The sequence below is a fragment of the Carcharodon carcharias genome, chromosome 13 (genome assembly GCF_017639515.1).
Source record: "Carcharodon carcharias isolate sCarCar2 chromosome 13, sCarCar2.pri, whole genome shotgun sequence".
Taxonomy (NCBI): domain Eukaryota; kingdom Metazoa; phylum Chordata; class Chondrichthyes; order Lamniformes; family Lamnidae; genus Carcharodon; species Carcharodon carcharias.
The window spans coordinates 7,964,426-7,987,406 of NC_054479.1; the positions used below are offsets into that span (position 1 = coordinate 7,964,426).

The 22,981-nt window shown below is 44.4% G+C and overlaps 1 protein-coding gene across 12 annotated transcripts in view; it reads left to right on the forward strand.

Moving 5' to 3' along the window:
- The first annotated feature begins 8,006 nt into the window (after window positions 1-8,006).
- The window catches only part of fbrsl1 (fibrosin-like 1), a 985,718-nt gene continuing 970,743 nt past the window's right edge, over window positions 8,007-22,981 (forward strand). For 6 of the 12 annotated variants that reach the window (XM_041202189.1, XM_041202186.1, XM_041202190.1 and 3 more), the window contains exon 1: window positions 8,083-8,100. The gene's annotated coding sequence lies outside the window, so the exon portion shown is untranslated. Of the gene's footprint in view, window positions 8,101-22,981 lie in introns of all 12 variants that reach the window. The other 6 variants (XM_041202192.1, XM_041202195.1, XM_041202196.1 and 3 more) reach the window with 4 other exon arrangements.

Below are 22,981 nucleotides of genomic sequence, written 5' to 3' on the forward strand. Positions count from 1 at the left end.
AGGTGAAAAGGAAGTACATGTTTGATGATATATAAGCCATTACAGTAGGACAGGATAGGTGGACAAGTTGGTCTTTTCCAGTCCATCATTTTCATATGCTTGTTTTTTAAAATCAATTCTTGGGATGTAGACCTTGCTGACAATGCTGGCATTTTTACACATTCCCAGTTGTCACAATTGAGTGGCTTGGTAGGCAGTTCAGTGTAAACTATGTTGACATGTGACTGAAGTTACACATAGGCCATAAGGTCAGCAGGTTTTCTTCCCTGAAGAACATTTGTGAACCAGTTGGGACTTTGAGGCAGTCTGACAGCTTCATGGTCACTTGTACTGATGTCAGCTTTTTATTCCCCGATTTTAAAAATTGAATTGAAATTCTCAAACTGCCAAGGTTGGATTTTGGATTTCTGAATGAGTCTAAGCATTGAGCTTACTGGTACCAGTAACATAACCACTACACTCCATAACTTCCAAATCTTGTAAAGGCAAAGGTTTCCAAGATTTATGTTTCAATGGACAGATTTGGTGTATACATTGAAGCTTCACAGGTCATATATAAAGTTTGATGGTTGTAACTTATGTATATTTGGAGTGGTAGGTGCTAACAGAAGGAGTTGGTGTAGATTTATCCGCAAATGAAATCTTTTCCAAAACTCCAGGCTCACCAAATTTAGAGGACAAAGCATAAAAAAAGAGAAAACAATTCACATTTATACCGCACTTTTAATGTAATAAAACATACAGTTGTTTTGTAGTACAGAAGTTGAATATTGCTGAAAAAAGAGACATGTTGAAGCTTTTTGTCTTGCACTCATCAGGACACTTCACAAGACCACCAATATAAGGGGAAAACAACAATTTATACTGTATGTGAAGAGTGCTGATTGGTTGGCAAGTGGACTCTGATTGGTAGAGGTATTGCCATGGAGAATGCACCAGTGATGGCCTACATAGGAAGCATCAAACTGGAACTGAAATTCATATACCACATTGCTCATTTGTCTGATAGACAGAATGTCTTTTTGGCAGGTTGTACGTCCCAAAGACTCGCAGCGGATCATATCACACAGCATGTCCCAGCCACTGTTCGCAATGACCAAGGTACTGTATCCAACCAGCCCCTGCTCGCAAAACTCAAAACACGGTGTCCAATATTAGATATGATTCCGTGTTTGGACTACATTTGCTAAATAATCCTCAGTGTGCAAAGAATTATGCTGACAACCAATTTAAGATTTTCCATCAGGCTCGCAGTGTGGCACATTTGCATGTACCGGAAGCTACATGTATTAATACACAGCGCCCTGTTTTTTGCAGACAGGAAAAAACATGTACACACATTGCTCCTGTTTCAGCTAAACAAAATAAGTGACAGCCATTCGCTGGCTCATTCCTCACAGCAATGCCTTGAGCAATTAGGGTCAAGCTGCCTGGTTTAAATTTCAAACAATGCTTGGCAGTTAACTGTCAGTAACCATCACTGTTGCATTCTCCATGGCAACACCTCTACCAATCAGAGTCCACTTGCCAACCAATCAGCACTCCCTTCATATACAGTATATATTGTCTTCCCCTTATATTGGTCTTCTTGCAGTGTGTCCTGATGAGTGTAAGGTGAAAAGCTTCCATATGTTTCTTTCTTCAGCAGTAATAAAACATTTCATGGCATTTCACAGGAGCTTCAAACAAAATTTGACACTGAGCCACATAAGGACATATAAGGACAGATGAGCAAAAGCTTGAGCAAAGAGTTAAGTTTTAAGGGTTGTCTTAAAGGAGAAGAGAGGGGCAGAGAGGTTTAAGGAGGGAATTTCAGAGTTTAGGGCCTGGCTTTGTGGGGCTCTGGGACAGATATGGCCCATGAGTTGAATTTTGGACACCCACTATTCTGGTTAATAATGGCATGGCTCCAGTTGAGCAAGCAGCACAATAAACAAAAGGTTTGCTTTCCAAAAAAAAAATCCAGTTCCTAACCATGAAAATTAATTTATTTGGTGGGGTATGCTAGGTCTCAGTGTTTCCTTCTTCCTCAACTTGCTTCCCATACCTGACTCTCCCACCTACTCTTCTTCCCCTTTCTTTCCAAGAGATTTTTGTACAGGGCTGTCAACCTTGAAATGCTGAAACTGACATTTACAATCAACAGGGTACTAAACTCATTTAAGCATATGGAGTTGTGTTTATTGTTAAGAACGACATGGATCAAAACACTTAGAAAACAAAGTAATTGATTGTTACTTCTAATGAATGACATTTAGCAAGCACGTTTATGCTTTTGATATTTAGGAAGATTTGGAGGTGCTCAGCACTTACATGAGATGCTGAGGGGACATGAGTTTCAATCCCTCAAACTACCAACAAGTACAGTGGAATTGGCTCTTTGTCACACTATTTATCATGCTGTGGTTTGTAGCTTTCATGAAAAAGTGGACAAAGTCAGAATATAATTCCCAAAGCACCAATGCAGCATGGATTTGCTTTAATCATTTGCCGTAAACGAGCAGATTGTCCACTTGGCATTTGATCCCCCTCAATTTTACTCTTAAAAACATAACTTGGGTATGCAGTGGACAGAGTTTTCCAGTAGCCTGGACAGTTAACTGTCTGCAAGCTATTCAACTATGGAGGGAATTGTGCCTCAGCATGACCTTGTTCTTACCTGATACTCACACTTGCATTTTCCATCAGTGATAGCCATCAGAAATGGGAACTGTACCCGGGTTTTTCATGCCCATCACCGGTGTCCCCCAGTCCCTCCCTCGCTCTCTTAGCCCCCATGCCCCAACTCTTCCATTCCATTTTGGCTTCCCTGTTTTTCACCCCACCCTCCTGAACCCCCTCCTTCCTGCCCCATCCCTCCCTCCCTTTTTCACCCTCCCTCTCCTGACATCCATTGCTCCCAACTCTTCCTGCCATTTGATCTCCCTCCCTTTCTCATCCCACCTCTTTCCTGCCCCCTCAGTCCTTCCCCCCTTAAACCCCTCCATTCTCACCCCCGACATCTCTCTCTCCCATGCCCTATCCTCACCATCCCTTAAACGCCTTCCTCACCCTAACCAGCCGCCACAGCATCCCCACTACTTCTCATCAACCCCCTCCCCATTCAAACAGCCCCTTCACACTGCGATTCTAACCCCCAGCCTACACTAACCCCCTCCCTATTGCAAACCCCTCCTCCCCGCCCTCAACGCTCCTCTTCAATGTAACCCTCAACCCCACCACTCCACTCCTGACCAAACTGCAAACTGATCCCCAACTACTTAATCCCTCCACAACCCCACCCCATAAACTCCTCCACAACCAACTTCAATCCCCTCTACAAAACCCTCCATCCCTCACACTCCTACTTAACCCCAACACTCACTCCACAACTCACCTTCACACCCAATATCCTCTCCACAACCACCCCACCACCCCACAAGTACCCCCCGTGTCCCCCCCACCCCCCCAACACTCCTCCCCAACCGCCTCCACAAATCACGCCCACCCCCTTCCACAACTCCTCGCCCGACCCCCTCCGCCCTCCACAACTCCTCGCCCAACCCCCTCCGCTCTCCACAACTCCTCGCCCGACCTCCTCCTCCCTCCCCCAACTCCTCCCCAGACCCCGTCCCTCCACAACTCCCCCTGACCCACTCCCTCCACAACGCCCCCCACCCTCCTCCTACCTCCACACCCCCTCCCCTTATCCTACCCCCACTCCCCTCCCATCTCCACTCCCCTCCCACCCTCCTACCTCCACTCCCCTCCCCCTCTCCTCCTACCTCCAATCCCCTCTCCCTTCCTACCTCCACTCCCCTCCCCCTCTTCCTACCTCCACTCCCCTCCCCCTCCTCCTACCTCCACTCCCCTCCCACCCTCCTCCTACCTCCACTCCCCCCCACCCTCCCCCAACCCCCCTCAGGACTCCCATCCCCCCTCGTCACCCCTCAGGACTCCCCACCCCCATGCGGCTCTTAACACCCCCCCCCACCCCGACGCGGCTCCCAACAGCCCCCTCATGACCCCCAACTACCCCTCCACCACCCCCACCCTGACCCCCTCCCACCTCGACCCCCACCTCCCCTCGACACCCACCTCCTCACCCGACCCCCACCTCCACCCGTCAACCACCAGCCCTGGACCTTGACCCCCACCCCACCTCGACCCTCACTCCACCTCCCTCCCTCCCCCCAACCCCCACCCTTCCTTCCACGACACCCCTACCATTGCCCCCCTTCCCCCCAGCCCCTTGGCCTCCTTCGCCCCCCACCCTACCCCCTCCCCCTCTACACCCACCCACCACTAAGATCTCCAAATCTCCCCCACCACAACCCCCAAATCCCCCCCACAACACCCACATCGACCCCCCCACCACCACGACTCCCACATCAACACCCCCACTGCCAGGACCGCCCCACATCGACCCCCCCACCACCGCCACGACCGCCCCAGATCGAATCTCCCCCCAACACCCCGACCGCCCCACATCGACCCCCCACCGCCACAAACCCCCACATTGACCGCCACGACCCCCCCACATCGAATCCCACCTCCCTCCCTCCAACCCCCAGCCTTCCCTCCACGACACCCTTACATTTGCTCCCACACCCCCTTGCCCTCCTTCCCCCCACCCTACCCCCGCCCCCTCCCTCCTCCGCCTCCCCTACCCCCTCCCTTCTCTGCCTCCCCCGCTTCTCCCACCCACTACCCCCCTTCCTCCCACCTCTTCTCCACACTCCCCCCTCCCCCACCCTTCCCCCTACCCCCTCCCCTCCCCCTTACCTTCCATCCTCTACCCTCCCCACCCCTTTCCCTCACCCCCACCCCACTTCCCTTCCTCACCCCCAGCCCCTAGCCTCCCCCTTCCCTTCCTCCTCTACCCCCTTCCCTTCCCCCCCCACCTCCCCTACCCCCTTCCCTTTCCCCCACCTCCCCTACCCCCTTCCCTCCCACCTCCCCTACCCTCTTCCCTTTCCCCATAGCCCCTTCCCTCCCACTTCGCCCCTTCCCTTCCCCCCTACACTCCCCCCCACCTCCCCTACCCCCTTCCCTTCCCCCTCACACCCTTCCCCACTTTGCGCCTTGCCTTCCCCCCCACCCCACTTCCCTTCCTCCCCCCCAGCCCCTAGCCTCCCCCTACCCTTCCTCCTCTACCCCCTTCCCTTCCCCCCTACCCACCCCCACCCCCTTCCCCCACCTCCCCTTCCCTTCCCCCCTACCTCCCATTTCCCCCTACCCCCTTCCCTTCCCCCTACTCTTCCCCCCACACCCTTTCCCCCCCTCCCTTTCCCCCTACCCCCTTCCCTTCCCCCCCTACCCCTTCCCTTCCCCCCCCACACTCCTTGCCCCCTACACCCCTCTTCCCCCTACCCTTGCCCCCTTCCCCCCCACCCTTGCCCCCCTTCCCTTGCCTCCTTCCCCCTTCCCCTACCCTTGCCCCCCACCCTTGCCCCTCTTCCCCTACCCTTGCCCCCTTCCACCATTCCCCTTCCCTTGTCCCCCCACCCTTGCCCCTCTTCCCCCACCCCCCTTCCCTCAGCCCCCCTTCCCCTACCCTTGCCCCCTTCCCCTACCCTTGCCCACCATTGCCCCTACCCTTGCCCACCATTCCCCCTACCCTTGCCCTCTTCCCCCCTACTCATGCCCCCACCCTGGCCCCCCTTCCCCCTACCCATGCTCCCCACCCTTGCCCCCCCTTCCCCTACCCTTGCCCCCTGCCCCATACCCTTGCCCCCTACCCCCTACACTTGCCCCCTGCCCCCATACCCTTGCCCCTAACCCCTTACACTTACCCCCTTCCAGCTACCCCCATACCCTTGCCCCCTTCCCCTACACTTGCCTCCTGCCCCATACCCTTGCCCCTAACCCCTTACCCCCTTCCAGCTACCCCCATACCCTTGCCCCCTTCCCCTACACTTGCCCCCTTCCTTTGCCCCTTCCTCTACCCCATATCCTTGCCCCCTTCCCCTACCTTTGCCCCCTTCCCCTACCCTTGCACCCTTCCCCCTACCTTTGCCCCTTCCCCTACCCTTGACCCATTCCCCTGCCCCTCTTCCCTTGCCCCCTTCCCCTCTTCCCTTGCCCCCTTCCCCTGCCCCTCTTCAATTGCCCCCTTCCCCTACCCTTGCCCACCATTGCCCCTACCCTTGCCCCCTTCCCCTACCCTTGCCCACCATTGCCCCTACCCTTGCCCACCATTCCCCCTACCCTTGCCCTCTTCCCCCCTACTCATGCCCCCACCCTGGCCCCCCTACCCATGCTCCCCACCCTTGCCCCCCCTTCCCCTACCCATGCTCCCCACCCTTGCCCCCCTTCCCCTACCTTTGCCCCCTTCCCTTGCCCCCTTCCCCCTTCCCCCTTTGCCCCATTCTCCCCTTTGCCCCTACCCTTGCCCCCCCAACTCCCAGCTCAATAGCCCCCTCCTCCTCAACAACTGCCCCCCTCACCCGTAGCCCCAACATCCTGTCCACCACAACAACAATACCTCACCCCAACTCCCTCCCTTCCCCCCCTCCCCCCAAGACGCCAATCCTCACTTCCATCTCCCCACCCCATCCAACGCTCGAGCGCAGGCAGTTGATTCGCGGGAGGGAGGGAGAGGGTGACGGTGGGGGGGGGGGGGGGGGGGGGGGGGGGGTGTGTGGGGAGAGACAGTGGGACTGAGGGCTGGGATTGGTTGAGGCCGGTGGTGGTTTGGCCTGGGGGAGTTGGGGGAGCGGGGGGGGAGGGGTGTGGGCGGCGCGCGTGCTGATTGGGGGTGTGGAGAGTGGGGGGGGCGGGGGGGGGCTGAGCGCGCGGTGATTGGGGGGTTTGTGGGGGGGCGGAGGGGCGGGGCGGAGCGCGCGGTGATCTGGGGTGTGGGGAGTGGTTGGTGGGGGGGGGGTGGGCGGAGCCCGCGGTGATTGGGGGGTGTGGGGGGGGCGGAGGGGCGGGGCAGAGCGCGCGGTGATTGGGGGGGTGTGGGGAGTGGGGAGTGGGGGGGGGGCGGAGCGCGCGGTGATTGGGGGGGTGTGGGGAGTGGGGGGGGCGGAGCGCGCGGTGATTGGGAGGGGGTAGGGGGCTGAGGGGCGGGGCGGAGCGCGCGGTGATGGTTGGTGGTGGTGGTGGGGGTGGGGGTGGGGGGGGGGTGGAAGTGTGGAGGGGGCGAGCGCGCAGGCGCAGCAGACCGGGAAGAGCGAGAGAGAGAGAGAGAGAGAAAAAAAACGCCCGGCGCGGCCACACGGCGCCTGCGCGGCGGGCTCCGGGCTGGAGTGCGCAGGTCTTTGGGGTTGGAAAGCCTGAAAGCTGGCAAGTCCTGAATGATAAAAAAACAGGCGTCCCGGAGCCGCTGACTCGAGGATTTCCATTGCAGTAAGCAAAGTTTTCACCGAGGCAGTTGTCTCCATGCTGGCTGCGGGCCTGCATTGTTTTCTCTTGTGAGGAGGAAGAAAAAGCTGGTTTGGGGAGAGGAGGGGGGGGGGGAGGAGGGGGGGCGGGAGGTGTTGCTGATCATTTCTTTTAATTTCTTCTCTCTTTCCCCCCCCCCCTCCTTTTTTTCCCCCTGAGGTAATTTTTTTTTACCTCAGTAATTTTTATTTTTTTTTGTTGGGGGGGGTGGTGGTGGGGGGGGGGGGGGGTGTTGGGTTCGAGAGGGGGGGAGTTGGGGTTTTTTTTTGGGGGGGGGTTGTTGGGGGGTGGGTGGGTGGGGGGGGGGGGAAAGAAGAGAGAGAGAGAAAGAGGAATATGGAGGGCCCACGGTGTAGTGGGCTGAAGCAGAGCAGGCGATCCCGGTCTCAGAGGGACAGAGTGAGGAGACGGGAGGCTGCGAGCCGCAATGCCCGGCCCCACAGCCCGTCCTCGGGCTCCGAGAGGGACGAGAACCCGAGCCCCGGCAAAACGGCAATAACAACAACAACAACAACAACGGCGGCAGCGGCGGTGGTGGCGGCGGCAGCAGCAGCAGCAGCGGCGGCGGCAGCAGCGGCGGCGGGGGCGGGGGCGGCAGCGGCGGCGACCCCGGCTTCATCCCGCTCCTCCTGCCGCCCCCCCCGCCGCAAGAGAAGGGCATCCAGCTCCCAGGAAGAGGACATCATCGACGGGTTCGCGATCGCCAGCTTCACCACCCTGGAGGCTTTGGAGGTAAGAAAAGAGGGGACAAGACAACCCTCCCCACCGCTGCACCACCGGGGGAGGTTTTGCATATCTTTTTTATTTATATATATATATACACACACACATTTATATATCCTATGTATGAGTGTCCACTTGCTATTGACAGCCCAGGCAGTGCCAGTTTTATCCATTGCCTTGATCACTAGAAGCACTCAGTGCGCAGATAAGGTAAGGTTTTATTGTCACGTTGTGGCTGTCCTTGTATTTTTAAAAACAGAAATATTCTGCACTGTTTGCTAAGCAGGCTTATTTTTTTTTCAACAAAGCTATTTTTAACCTTTGAACCTTCCTCCAAGCCTACTTATTTTGCTTTATTTCTCAATCTCTCGCTGCTGGTGTTTTTAAGTTTTTGAAATAGCCCTTCTAAGTTGGTGTTGAATTGGCCATGGATAAAATTCTGGAAGAGGTGCAGATGTTGATTTGAAAAATGTGGAGCACTTATGTTCTTTAATTGATTGAAGATACTTCCCCATCCCTCCCATCCCAATTCTGTTAATATGATGACCTCTGAGCACCCCAGGAGTGGGTAAGAAGTGCCCTGAAATCTTGAGCATTAGAAAACTGCCAACTTCTAATGACATCACCATGAAGGTTCAAAGTTTAAAAAATGTATTTTGAAACTGGTATTGCCCGCGTAAAGCTTTGAAGGAACACAGCTCTTGCTCTGCTTTGGTTGTGTGAACAGGGTCGGTCTGTGATTCGGGTTTTATTTTTCCGTACCTCTTGGCTGCGAGAGAGTTTGATTTTTTTTTTTCATTTCTATTCTTGTCCAAGTCCATTTATCTTTGGGCACACTGCAATGTTACTTAGTTATTCAGTGTGATTTTGGGTGTACTTGTTGGTACATTTTGTGCTGCCTGAATTTGTGTTTTAATCTGCTGCGGGACTTGAGCAGTTGTAAATTTAAGCTGCAATCCTGTTTCGTTGTCAAAAAAAATCACATCTGTCTTTTCTGCCCCCCCAAGAGTTGCCTGTAAAATGTTATTCTATTTTTAAAATAATTAGCTTCATTTCCCCACTCACTTTCACCCTTTAACTCTGTCTGAGTTTTAGGTCTGTGATAGGAGTCCAGCAGCTTAAAGCCAGGTCAGTGATATATGTACACAAACTATTAATTTTATTGTCAAGACTGACTGAGGCTGCAATAACAACTATACATTTGCAGCCATTGTGATAAGGAATTATTTTTTGTTAGAAAAGATTTGGATTTTTTAGTTCCTAACTTAGGGAAGTGGAATCATTTTGCAACAGCTGTGAGGTGTAGTAGATCAGAGCACACATTCAGGATTGCCGAAAATGTTCTATAAACTTCTACCTAGTGTCCTGTATTAATGTCTGGAAAGGATGTATCTTAGCCAGTTGGATGACTGCTTCATTGTCAGTTTCCTGGACATCAGCCATGTTTGTCAGCAGATTTTTATTTACCAAACTAGATTTGGAAAATATTTTTAAAACATACTGCTTTCAAAATCTTACCAATATCAATATCTTTATAAATGCATACAGGTAATCCATGTAGTGTTAAAAAAGTCTATTGAGATTTGGAGTAGATTTTTTAAAATTATAGTTTGGATGAAACAGGATTTCTCTATGATAAAGTTTCTCCCTTTAAAATTGGTCATGAATTATGATATAATTGTTCTACCGGTAACAAGGTTCACAGCAGAAAACCACAGTGAAAAGATTTTCAAAATGGTGGTTAAACCTGGGGTATTTCAGAGTCTTTAGACAATGGCTGAGGAAGAAAATAAGGTTGGGAGAGATTTTGAGCAGAGAAAGTTCAATGTAAGTTATTTTCAGTCAGATGTGCTGTGGCACTTGGGAACATAACCATAATAGTAACTTTCATCTGGCGATTCAATCAAGCAAGTACCAGCCCTCGGTGTTAGCCTGGCTGTGTTGACATCAGGAGGATAGTCATTTTTGAATTAAAACTATGATTCTGCAATATTTGATTTAATTCATTCCTTGGCTATTTTTGTCCTATGTCCTTGGCAAGATTATGAACATGTGCTGTTTTTTGGTTGAAAGAAATAATCCAGGAGCGTGTGCTAAAACAGCTCTTTATCATTGCAGGATGGCTTTAAAACTGTAGCTAATGGTGCCTGCTCTGTCAAATTTTGGAAGTATGTAGGCCAAAATCGTATAATGCACCAGACTTTTCAGTGTCAGTTGTATTTTAGTGACTGAAGCATATGGGCTCAAACTACCATTTGGTGCAGTCTTCGTGAACTGCACATCACACGTGGCTCTACCATCAATTTATGTGGGATAGTTAGTTACGGTATTACAGGTTTGAAACTAGAACTTTTAAAATGAAGATGGATGTTTTAAACTGGTTCTGCTGATGTGGATAGTTCCAGGTTTACTGATCATCTAAATTTGAAATAACTGAATAAGATTTTCAATTCTGTGTGATACTTGGTGGATTTTTTAAAAATCCTGATTTTAAAATGTTACTTAGTTAAAGGTTGGACAGGTTGGGGCTGTACCCATTGGAGTTTAGAAGAATGAGAGACAGTCTTATTGAAACATATAAAACCCTGAGAGAATTTGACAGAGTGGATGCTGAAAGGAGAGCCGAGAGCTAAGGGGCACAGTTTTAAAATAAGGGGTCTCCCACTTAAGATGGTGTTGAGGAAAAATTATTTCTCTCCAGGGGTCAAGAGTCTTTGGAACTCTTTTACCCCCAGAGAGCGGAGGAGTCAAGGTCATTGAATATTTTTAAGACTGAATTAGTCAGATTCTTGATTGACAAGGGAGTCAAAGGGCATAGGGGATAGGAAGAAAAGTGGAGTTGAGGCCACAATCAGATCAGCCATGATCTTATTGGATGGTGGCACAGGCTCGAGGGGCCAAATGGCCTAATCCTCCTAATTTGTATGTTTATTTTGTTTGTATTGTTCATAAAATAGATTCTTTAAAACTGTGGTTAGATAAGATGCTTCCATATTTTGTTATGCTGTTGTGATGTTGTTGTTTTGAGACTCGCTGTCTAGTGAGCAGTCTTTCAGTGATTGACTGTGCTTCGCAAATGTTGCATATGATATGATCTGAGAACCCTGCATGCTTTAAGTAGGAATTGCTGACTAGATACAGTATGTGTAAGAAAGAAAACTCCCATGCATGGTTTTAGGGGATTTTCAGGTGTACATTCCCCGTTAACAGTGATTAAAAATACTTTGTGTTCATTTATTAATTTGATTGCGTTTTCGCTTTGGCTTGTGTGGTACAGCCTTTTTTTTTGTTTGGTCCAAAACTGCTTATTTTTACAACCTAATTTGACTCTGGATGCTGCTGATGCAATTGGCGCTGAGGTGATTGCAGTAAGTCAGGCACTGTGATTATAGAATGTAGGAGCAGGAGTAGACCATTCAGCCCTTCTATCCTTTTTGCCATTCAGTGAAATCATAGCTGGTTTGTACCTTAGCTCCATTTGCATCCCGGCTCCAAATCCCTTAATACTGGGCTGACGAAAATATATTGATCTTATATTTTAACTTCTGGATAAGTTGGCACTGATTTTAAGATTATATCACTTGCTATAGACTCCCCTCGCCCCACCACCCACTCACCCACCTGCGGAGAGGAATTATAAAACTGTTAAATTTATTCTTATGATCTGCGTGCACTGACAGTCAAATAAAATCATGGGACATGTATTAATTCCTTACCTTTGTTGTTTGGACACAACTTTCCAGATGCTCAAGTAAATTATAATTGAGGATGTGATTCCATACACAGATTTTTATTGGGTTCTGTAAAATTGCATTGTCATTTTACATTTTCAATTAACTATGAGAAACTTTGTCCAATAAATTATTTTTTAAATATGGTGTATTCCTTGGAGATTTTTGTGTATATGTGGTTTACACCTTAATGGAATTTGGAAGAATAAATGCAAATGCTATTGGCATAGCTCAAAGAAAAAGGTGTCATTTTCTGAATTGGTAGTTGGAGTTCCTGTGACGGTGGAAGTATTTACATTTCATAACCAATTGCAATAAATTTAAATACAAAGTTTGGTAAATGAAGAATGTAGGTTTTCTTCTTCAAACTGCTTAAACTGAGCAAAATCGATCTGTTTTCAAGTGATTTCCCTTATGTGGGAATAGCTGAACTTATTTCTTTCTCTTCCCGAAGCAATTAAAAATGAGACCTGCACAATCCATCTTTTAGCAGTTCCAAGGAAAATATGTGTAATTTCTGCAAGATGGCATTTTAATATTAGGTTCTCATTAATAGGTATGTGCTTGCTGAGAAAGAACACTGGGTTTTTATGGTTCTTGACTGTGTGCTTGATTTCAAACTTGAGCAAGGTGTTAACTTATTAATTTGTCTCGATTTTTCCCTTTGGCTTGTGTGGTACTGCCTTTTTCAAATTCAGCCCAAAGCATTAGCATTACTTTGACTTGGGTAACTTCATGCTTCTAATACATAACAATCAATTATTGAAAGATATTGAGCATATTGGCTTAAAATAATTCATTTCAGCAACTAGGTGGTAGCTGCTGATGATAGGCTATATTATGGTGCAGTGATGACTTTAACTAATTAGACCGGTTTTAGATTTTTAATATTGCTGCTGGTTACAAAAATAAACAGTATTTCAGCTAAACATTTCAAATATGTGAATTTTTGCAATAGAAAAGTGATATCATGGCAGAAGATACACTTTTTACTTAATTTACACATTGCCATTTGAACAGAAAGACCTGTACGATCTGGAAAGCTTGAATCCAGGAACACGTAGAGTCTAAATCTTTGGTACCTTTTAGTTTAATAGTGCATCCAGCGATAATTGAGTAGAAGCTGTGAAAATACTGAACCTTTACCTGTATAGCTGTGTGGTGCTAAATATTACTGTACCCGAAGATCTGATTTGAACTTTTGGGTGGTGACAATAATTGTGCTTTTTAAAATATGACCTATTGGTGTGTATTTTTATGAGCTGCTTCTGAGAGTTTGGATAATTTAAACAGTAACCCTTATTAGTTATAACTGCCTAGTACTGGACCTGTTGGATTTGATTATCATTACTGTGTTTAAGAAGGACTTGCCTGCCTGACCCTATCTCAAAATTTCCAATTTAACAACAACATGTGGCTTTTCTACTCGAGCCCTCCAGACAATAACTTGGTCATTCATGGTCATAGTAAACATAGTAAAATTGAATGTGCCTAGAATGCAAGCAGGGCATGTAATTTATCATTCATATCCTTAGGACTAAAGTATTTGAATTGAATTATTTACATTACTAATTCATCAAGGCAAATGTTATGTAACTTTAGAATCCTCTGGAAACCAAATACAATATGTTTTAATCAAATTCCTTCTAAACAAATAATTGTATGTTGGCTTTAAAATATTCAAAGTGCAGCAGAAAAGGGACTTTTTGGACATAATGCATATTTCTGTTTCAAACAAGTTTTTAAGCAAATTATGATGTACAATGTAATTGTTTGGCAAATATAGAAAAGTAATGCTAGATGTGTATGCTTCATAACAGTCAGCAATTCAGTCCTTTAAAACTGCCTTGTCTGCCTTGTTTGAGTGTAATAGTGCCCTACAGGGCCTGGGATTAAACGCAGCCCTTGGGATTAACACAGTGGGAGGGTGGGGGAAAAACTGCTCCATTCCATTTTAGATTAGTTAAGCATTATTGGAATTGTGTTTTTAAATGGGCATTTTCCTAGATTTTATTTTTCTCCTATGTTTTTTGAAGGGGTTGGGTGGGTGGGAAAAGGAGAGTATAACAATATTTTAATAAATCTTTGGTATTTGTGTGAATGAGGAGTAAGGACAGGATTTTAATAAGATATTTTTGAAGTATGAAAAATTTCTGCAAGCACTGCTAGCAATTTTCTCATTGCTAGTTTTGTAAGGAATTCTCCAACATAGATAGTAGGAGCCTGTGAAGTACATAGTCCTTTAGGATGAGATTTAGAACTGTTTGTACATTGAGGGTTCCAAATATCAAAGCATTGTTAGATATTAAAACAGCATTTGCGGAATCAAATGTTTTTCTGGATGACTGAATCTGTGGTCATCAAATTTAAAATAATAATGTGGGGTGCTCTCATATTGTCTTATTTTTAAAAAATACTGCTATAATGAAAACAGTACATTGGAGATTCTGGTGTTTTTGTCATTCAGAACGCTGGAAATAAGTGAGAGCTGTTCTTTGATAGAAATGCATTAATGTGTTTGATGTAAGGTGGTGTGAGCTGATTTTTGTAACAAATTTTGTCTTTCCATCCTTTTGAATTTCCTTTTGCATCCTTTACCTTAATACAGTGTTTTTGTAACATGGTGATGCTGAAAAAAGTTAAGAAAAGTATTCTATTGTGGTTGAGCATTAGATTATGACAAATCCCGTGCTATAACTTTAGTGAGGTACTTTGTTAGCACTAGTGTTTGGTGTAACATGTTGAGTTTGGGTTCTAGTGCTGGCCATTTTAATGATTTGTAGGCGCAGAGTTTCCCGTGACTTACAAATAAAATTAGCATTTTACTAGTGGATCCTTAAAATGGTTTGTAAAAATTACTAACCTGTTGGCTAATTTCCACAGTAGGCGTTTTGTGAGATGGTGTACAGCACATCTGCGTGGCATTAACTTTAGTGCAGGGGCTGTTGTAATTGTTAAAATGCTGATCTTTTTTGAAGCTTGCAATCTAGAATCAGGAACTTGATGTCTTGTTGTCATTCGGCGATATAAAACTTGGTTGAACTGATCTATTTATTATCTCTTTGGATCATGGACCAGTTTGCCAGTGTATGTACACAGGTTGCTTTAGGTTCTTTTTTAAATCCTTCATTGTTGATGACCACAGAGCATGTTTTTGCATAATTTGATTAAACATTATTAGAACCTAAATTACTCTCTAATTAATGGGATCAGTTTTACAAATGTTTGTTTGGGGAAGAGTCAATTCTAGTGCTATTCAATCCATTAGTTCACAAGGTGGAAAAACTGCATTTTGTTTTAGGCATTTCTTTGTTTATGGTTAGACTTTGTTTCTTGTTACTGCGTCCTTTGCAATTTTTTATCCTGAGATTGTTTGCAGAATGCCCCTTGCATGCCTGTGAGATGCTTGCTATTTCCCTGCAATTCAGTTATTTTGCGGAATGATATACAAGCGCATATGTTTTGTTTATGCTCATTCACACCCATTGCAGGTCCTCCCTCCTGAGTGTTTGCTTTCTTGGCGCTGCCTTGCCTCCTCTGTCCCTATGTGCTTGCTCTTTCTCTCTTGTGTTTCCCTCCCTTTTGTGTCTGTCTGGGCTCCTCTCTCGATTAATCTGTCTTCACTCATTTACCCTTGTAAATGTTTTAGCTATCTTATACACAATCAGATTAGATATATGTTTGTGAACACAATTGGTGGCATTTTTATGGCCCATATCTTTTCCAAATATTTAAGTTTACTTTTTAACTCACCACCCCTTCCCCAATCTCTCATGAAATTGGCCATTTTTATTGGGTTGTGGTTCCATTGCTTCCAGTTGTTTTTGATACCATGCTCAGATGGGTAGCCTGAGTATTGACAAGTTATTTGATTGTAGGGACGTCACAAAAGAGCACAGTGCTGCCCTTGTGAATGCGGAATCTTTGGATAGTAATCAATAGTGGGCCTACGGGGTGATACTCTGTTAGCCTTTAGGTACTCGGGCCAATTTAACTATTACTGTCCATTGCTCCTCGCCCTTTGACTGAAAGTGAAGACTCATCTGGAATTGTTGTTAGAAGTCAAGTTTCCCATTTACTTTTCCACCTGACACTTCTTCATTGAGTCCCTAGTCGAAGCAGAGTTGGTAGGTTTAACAGCAGTTCCCAAAAATGTAGGTCTCTGCTTCCAGAGAAAGGTGAGCTGAATTGTTATGAACATGTGAATGTGTTGTTCATGTTGTTAAGTGTCCTGTCATCAGCTAAAACGAGTCAGTGTCACGTGCACTTTTAAACGTAAAAGTGTTTTTAAATAAGCATCTATATAGCACTATTCACGACCATAGGTGATCCCAAAGCACATTACAGTCAATCAAGTACTTTTTGACGTGTAGTCACTGTTGTCTTGTAGGAAATACTGCAGCTGATTTACATACAGCAAGTTCCGAAAAACAGTGATATGATAATGAGATAATCTGTTATTTTGTGCTGCCTTTCCATTCTTTTGAAAAGAAATATGTCTAGGACATTGGTGAGAATTCCTCTCCTCTTTTTCAAAATATTGCCATGGGATCTTTTGCATCCACCTGAGAGAGCAGACAGGGCCTCAGTTTAACATCTCGTCCAAAAGGCTGTACCTTCAAAACGCAGCACTGCTTCAGTACTGCACTGGGGTGTCAGCTATGATTTTTGTGCTTGGATCTTGAAGTGGTCCTTGGTATCACAATCTTGCGACTCCCTAGATAAGAGTGGAACCAATTGAGCAACGGTTGACACTCTTGATTGTGAGATTTGCAGTTATCCCATGGTTGTTTAAAGAAAAGTGTTCAGCAACCTCCTTTATTGTCATTTGGTTCTGAAATGTGTGCAGTTAGATTGAATGTGAATATTGTATCGTTTTGACAATTTACATTTAAAAGATGGTAGTATAGATTGGGTGGTTGCAAAATGTGCTGTGGTATTCACAAAATTCGGATGTGCATACAACATAAGTTTCTGAATGTTACAGTGCTGAGTTGTCTGTTTGTTGGTATGGCAACCAGATATGGGCTGTGAGCTTGTGCCAAACTGTTAAAGCACACAGTGTACTTACTAATGGCTGGAAGGGAGAAAGAAAACAGCTATCATTGTAATTTTATATAACTTCACTATTTCTTTTGACAGTGATTTAACAACATAGAAACAGGAGTAGGCCACTCGTCTCCTCAAGCCTGTTCTGCTATTCAGTTCCATCATGGCTCATCTTTACCTCAATTCCACTTTGGTTTCATATCCCTTGATACCATTCCCTAAAAAAAATCAATCTCAGTTGTGAAAATTTCAATTGACCCAGCATTCACAGCCTATTGGGAGAAAGAATTGCAGATTTCCACTCCCCTTTGTGTGAAGAAATGCTTCCTGATTTCACTCCCAAATGGCCTAACTCAAATTTTAAGATTATGCCCTCCTATTCTGGAGAAAATAGCTTTTCTGTATAAATCCTATCGAATCTTGTCATTTTAGATAACCAGTTAGATCACTCCTCAACCGTATAAGATAATAAAAGCAAAGTTTCTGCTACCTGCCCTTGTATTTTAACCCTTAAAGTCCTGGTAGAATCTGTTTTTTGCCCCTTCCAAGATCAAAATATTTTTCCTGAGGATCAGTGCCCAAAACTGAATGCAGTACCCTAGATTTTCTATTGAAATTTCTGACAGATTGATGTATTTGCAACAATGTTGGGGTATGCTGGGAACGTTCAATTATTCATTCTTGCACTCCCTGGTCATTAAAAAAAGACATCTATAACTATAATTCTAGTAGAGTTAGCAGCTGACAGTTATCTTTCAATGTACTATTTAGAAATGGTTATTAGTTTATGAGAATAGGTTGCAAAAGGCATGGCTGATTGTGTCTGCAACTATCACTGTTTGGCTCTCGTCCAAGAATTATATTTGCATGGCACTGTGCTGAACCCTTTTAAAGGTTCTAAGATATATTTTATGGGTTACCAAACTTTCTAAACTCAGGAGCTGAAAGAAAAGACTGCACATCAACAAGGGATAATTTGTTTAAACTATAGCCAACATTAAACTCTTGGGGATGGTGGGTGAGGGGAGGCAGCTGCTTAGGTAGCACATAAAAGTTGCTGAGGTCGTGAATGAAACTTGTTTGTTTAGAAATTAAAGCTTTATTTTACAAAAATTTGCATTTCAACTTTAGGATCCTTATCACATTGCATGTTGCAGTGTAGCTGAGAAAGTTGATAGTTATTGTAAATAGTTAACAATCTATAATCAATTTCAAACACACATTTTAGGCTAAAATAAAAGCACAACACTGCAAGTAGTGGATATCTGAAATAAAAACAAAGTGTTGGAACAACTCAGTGGGTCTGACTGCATCTTTGGAGAGAGAAACAGAATTAACATTTTGAGTCCAATAGTTTTAGTCAAGTCAGAATAAAAGGAAAGCTTACAAAAGCAAAATACTGTGGATGCTGGAAACCTGAAATAAAAACAAAACATGTTGGAAATGTTCAGCCAGCCAGGCAGCATGTATAGATAGAAACAATTAACGTTATATCAGAAAAACTTCGTGTTTTACTATGGATAATCATGTCCCACTCTGTACTCCTGGGATCAGAACAGAGCGTGTGGGCAAAGCAGATAAACAACATATTCAAAGAGTTGCAATTTAATTACACAAGGGTGTATATAGCTCCTAATACAATCCTGTATACTGCACTGTCTCCAGCTCATCAGTGTCAGCCTTGGCACAGTGGCAGACACTTGAACAAATAATCCAGGTTGGCATTTCAGTGCAGAACTGAGGGCGTGTTGCACTGTCAGGAGGTGCTGTCTTTTGGATGAGATGTTAAACTGGGCCCTAATCCCATTGCGTTACAGTATTTGAAGAAGAGCAGGGGAATTCTCCTTGGTATCCTGGTTGAATTATCTTTCAACCAGCATCCTGGTTGAATTATCTTTCAACCAGCGTCACTTAACAATGTGAGCAGATAATCTGTCTTTTTGTTTTTGGGACCTTGGTCTGCAACATTTTCCTGCATTACAACAGTGTATACTTCAAAAGTACTTAATTGGGTATGAAGTGCTTTGGGATGTCCTGAGGTCATGTTAAGGCTCTGCATAAGTGCCCTTTCCTTTCCTTAGTCTGTAGTTGGCTCTTTTACTTTGAAACAGAGCCATTGGTAGCTGACATGCTGTTCTCCTGTCAATGGCAGTCTTAAGAGGATGAATCTCCAGAGTCTCAACAGCATTGTAGATTTTCATGGATCTTGCAAAATGTAGTCAGATTAGACATCTACTGTAGCCAGTAAACCCACAAATCTGTGCAGCTTTATGCTTATGGTATGTTGCTACTTTGTGTCATTATACAAAAATACAGAACCAGCTCTGCATCAATTCCTAGATCAAGCTGTGAAATTGACACTTCCTTACACATACTATCTGTAGCAGCACTGCCAAGGAAATTTTACTCCAGTGCAATTTCTTCTGTTTGCCTCCAGAATTACTTGGTGATACTGTTTCAAGAGACCAATTTTATTTCCGCCCCCACATACATGGGCAGCTGTGAAAATTACCAGCTTGTAAGCACAGGGTCCCACTTAAAATAAAATGGCCCTTTAATAGCCTGTGATTAGGTAGCTCAGAACCAACTAAGTTGAATAGTGGAGAATGGCACTCAGTCTCCCAGGACAGCAACAGCAGTGTGAAAGTATCTTTAAAGAGCAGTTATTGTGAAATTGAAGGCATTGGAGATCAGGGATGAACTTCATATGAATCAATCCAGTATCTCCATTTGCATTGCACAAGAAAACTTACTTTGGGCAATGATGTTTTATAAGCAGCACAATGGGAAATAATTTCTAAAAAATAAATTATGCCTTGCAGCATATTTGTTTATATTTAACATTGCGCATTGTATTTTATAGAAATGTTTTATCAGGATAGTGGCCAGTTGATGCCGTCAGTAACCTTGGTGTAGTTCTGTGCTGTTAAAACACCAAAACTCAGTGCCATGGAGTAATGGGGTGTAGGTTTGATTTTCCTCCTTCTGCTCCAACACTGCTCAATTTGCAATCATCACGGTGTTGAGGGGAGGTATATGGAGGATATATACCTTGTTGCAAATATCTAGCTCGTAATTCATATGTTTTCGAATATAATTTTTAGCTTTAGGAATTAAATTGTTGAATGAAAAATAAAGATAAGTGGAAACGTCTGGTTAAGAAATTGGTATACATCTCAAGTGAATGCAATTCCTAAAAGCTTGGAGTTAATTACAGTTAAAAGCTAACCTATGTTTATCTTACAAAGTCAGAGGTGGAGGTGTTAAGGCAATAAACAATAGGCTATTTTAGCTTAATGGAGCCTTTTACTTCAAATAAAAGATTAAATTACGTATGTAGTTCCCAGATGAAAAAAAGATTGGGGTGTTGGTCAGCAAGGGAGTTGCATGATAGCGTCAGAAGTTTTGGAGAAAGGGTTCTAAAACTCCATTAGGGATATAAATGATTCATATGGGTTACAGAATCAAAGACTTGTGTTGAAGGTAAAATAATTATTTTACATTTCTGTTTGATAGCATCCCAAAGCATACCATGGTGTCATGGCAATCAGCTGTGGAGGTTAGCAGGTTCCTTTGTTTAATTTAACTGGGTGCTTCTCATGGAAGGCAGTTGCAGTTTTGGTTTGGTGCAAACTGAAGCTCATTGTGTTGGGAGAGCTAAAGGAGATGACTGTTAGACAGGCCTGCACCTAAGCAGAGAAAATAATCTTATTTTGCAAAATAATTTTGCTTTTAAAGTAATTTTATTGTTCACTGCATGGAATACAGATTGCAGGGGAGCGGAGTCGTGCTCAGTTTGGTATTCGTGAGGGTAAAGAAACTAGAAGGTTTGAAGATAGACAAAGAAATGTACAATGGTCCACGCAGACCCTTGTGGCAGAAAGCAGTCAGCTGAGTAGCTGTGAGAAGGCAGCTCGGCCATCTGCTGGCCACCAGGACAAGGGGCTGAGGCATCCACAGTCATGAGGTCTTAAAGGTTGGAAAGTTGCTTTGCCCAAAAGCTAGTCGAAGGATCTCCATAAAATCTTATCTCTGAGAATAGCTGAAACACTGAGGAGAATTAATGTTCATTCTTAAGGGCTGTGGCATACCTTTGGGTTGGTCCCAGGATAAGTGAATGAACCTTAAAGATTCTTGTAATGGATAAGAGAACTCTTGGGGGCAAGTAAAAGGTAGAACTGAGATCATAACATAAGTAGTTATAAACTATAGTGTTAATGGTACTTGCTTACTTTATTTTATATACAGGAAAGTTTGCTTTTGTTTAAAAATGTGAAATCTTTGTGGTTTAATTCTTTTAATTATTCACTGGATGTTCGGATTTCTCTTTAAACATAACAGGTTTGTAAGTCTTCTCTTGAAAAGGAAGGAAATTCCAGTGGTTAACTTGAAGATCAACAGCAGGGTTGTGTTGTTTTGGGGAAAGAGAAAAATAAATACCTTTTTTACTGCATTACTTTTGATTCATTTGAGACTCTTTCTTGAATTTTACTCTAGTCAGAGATACCTTAAAAATTGATGACTTTGCGTACATCCCTATTGTACACGAGTTAGTTTAAACCATAGTTGGCAGAGGAGGTTACTTGGCATTCAGGTGTAAATAATCCAGTTATCTATTTATATACTTGGCAATACAAAGACCTGTGAAATTTTTCAAAACTGGGGATTATCCGCAAGGTCTCAGATTGCTTTCAGAGACATTTCTCCACCAAGTATCATTAATAGTTTCTTGGAGTGGCAATGTCATTGGTGTCACAGTTGCAATGTAAAGACGGTAGGTCGTCCGCAGTAGTAGGTGAATGTGAAATTTCTGAACTGGGCTAGAGTAAACTGGTATTGATGGCCAAAAGGATGTTCTTTTGAATTATAAAAATGTTTTGTTGGAATTCCTATCACAAATTATGTTCTCTCTCTTTTTGTATTGCTGAAAAAAAGGCACGTTGTTGAATTCGAGTCCGTATGACACTTCATCAGAACTTCTGATGAAGAGTCATACAGACTTGAAACATTAACTGTATTCCTCTTCGCAGATGCTGTCGGACCTGCTGAGTTTTTCCAGCTATTTTTATTTTTGTTTCCGATTTTCAGCATCCGCAGTATTTTGCTTTTATCTTACGTTGTTGAATTGCTTTTTGTCTTGCGTTTTATCAGGACAATTTGCAAGAATACCAAATGTAAAAGGAACAACGGTTTATACTTCATGAGAAGTGAGTATTGATTGGTTGGCAAATGGACTCTGGCAGAGACGTTGCCATGGAGGATGCGCCAGTTAACTGATGACTGACAGGATAGCTGGCAGTAGATTAGTTCAAACTCAACAAATACGTCTTCCCATATGATGTGGGATGAAGGCACATCAAAATTGAAACCATGCGCAAGAACAAACTCCTCACTTTCAGAGTACGTGGTCAGAGAGATTTACTATGTGTTTGGTGGTGTCATTAATTGTGTTGCCAAACCACTTCCGCATAAGTGAGTTTACAGTGTAGGCATGTTTCAAATGGGAATTGTTTATGGCACGGTCATCTGTTGAGGCAATATAGAGTCATAAATGGATCAAATCAAAAAATGAAAGAAATTTGTGCACCTCAGACCAAGTGTAGGGCATAGGGTAAATTAGCAACCCTATTGCCAATCTGTTCAATCTCACCCCGCATTAATGCCTGCTCAATCTGGGACTGTCTCACTTTATCATTATCAATATGCTTGGAAATGAAAACTTGCATAACTTTGGGTTTAATACACTCTTGGAGAAATTCGATAGATAGCTTACCTTTATATTTAATAGCTCTTTTGTGGTTTAATAGTTATCTTTAATCTGATCTTTGCAGACAGACACAACCTGTACACACATTGCACCTGTTTCAGTTAAGCAGAATAGATGAAGCCATTCTCTGGTTCACTCCCCAGGGCAATGCCTTGACCAATCAGTTAACTGTCAGTCATCAGTTAACTAGTGCATTCTCCATGGCAATGCGTCTACCAATCAGAGCCTGCTTGCCAGCCAATTAGCACCTTCTTCCTGTGAAGTATAAATTGCTGTTCACTTTATATTTGGTATTCTTGATAATTGTCCTGATGAGTGCAAGAAGAAAAGCTTCAACAGCATG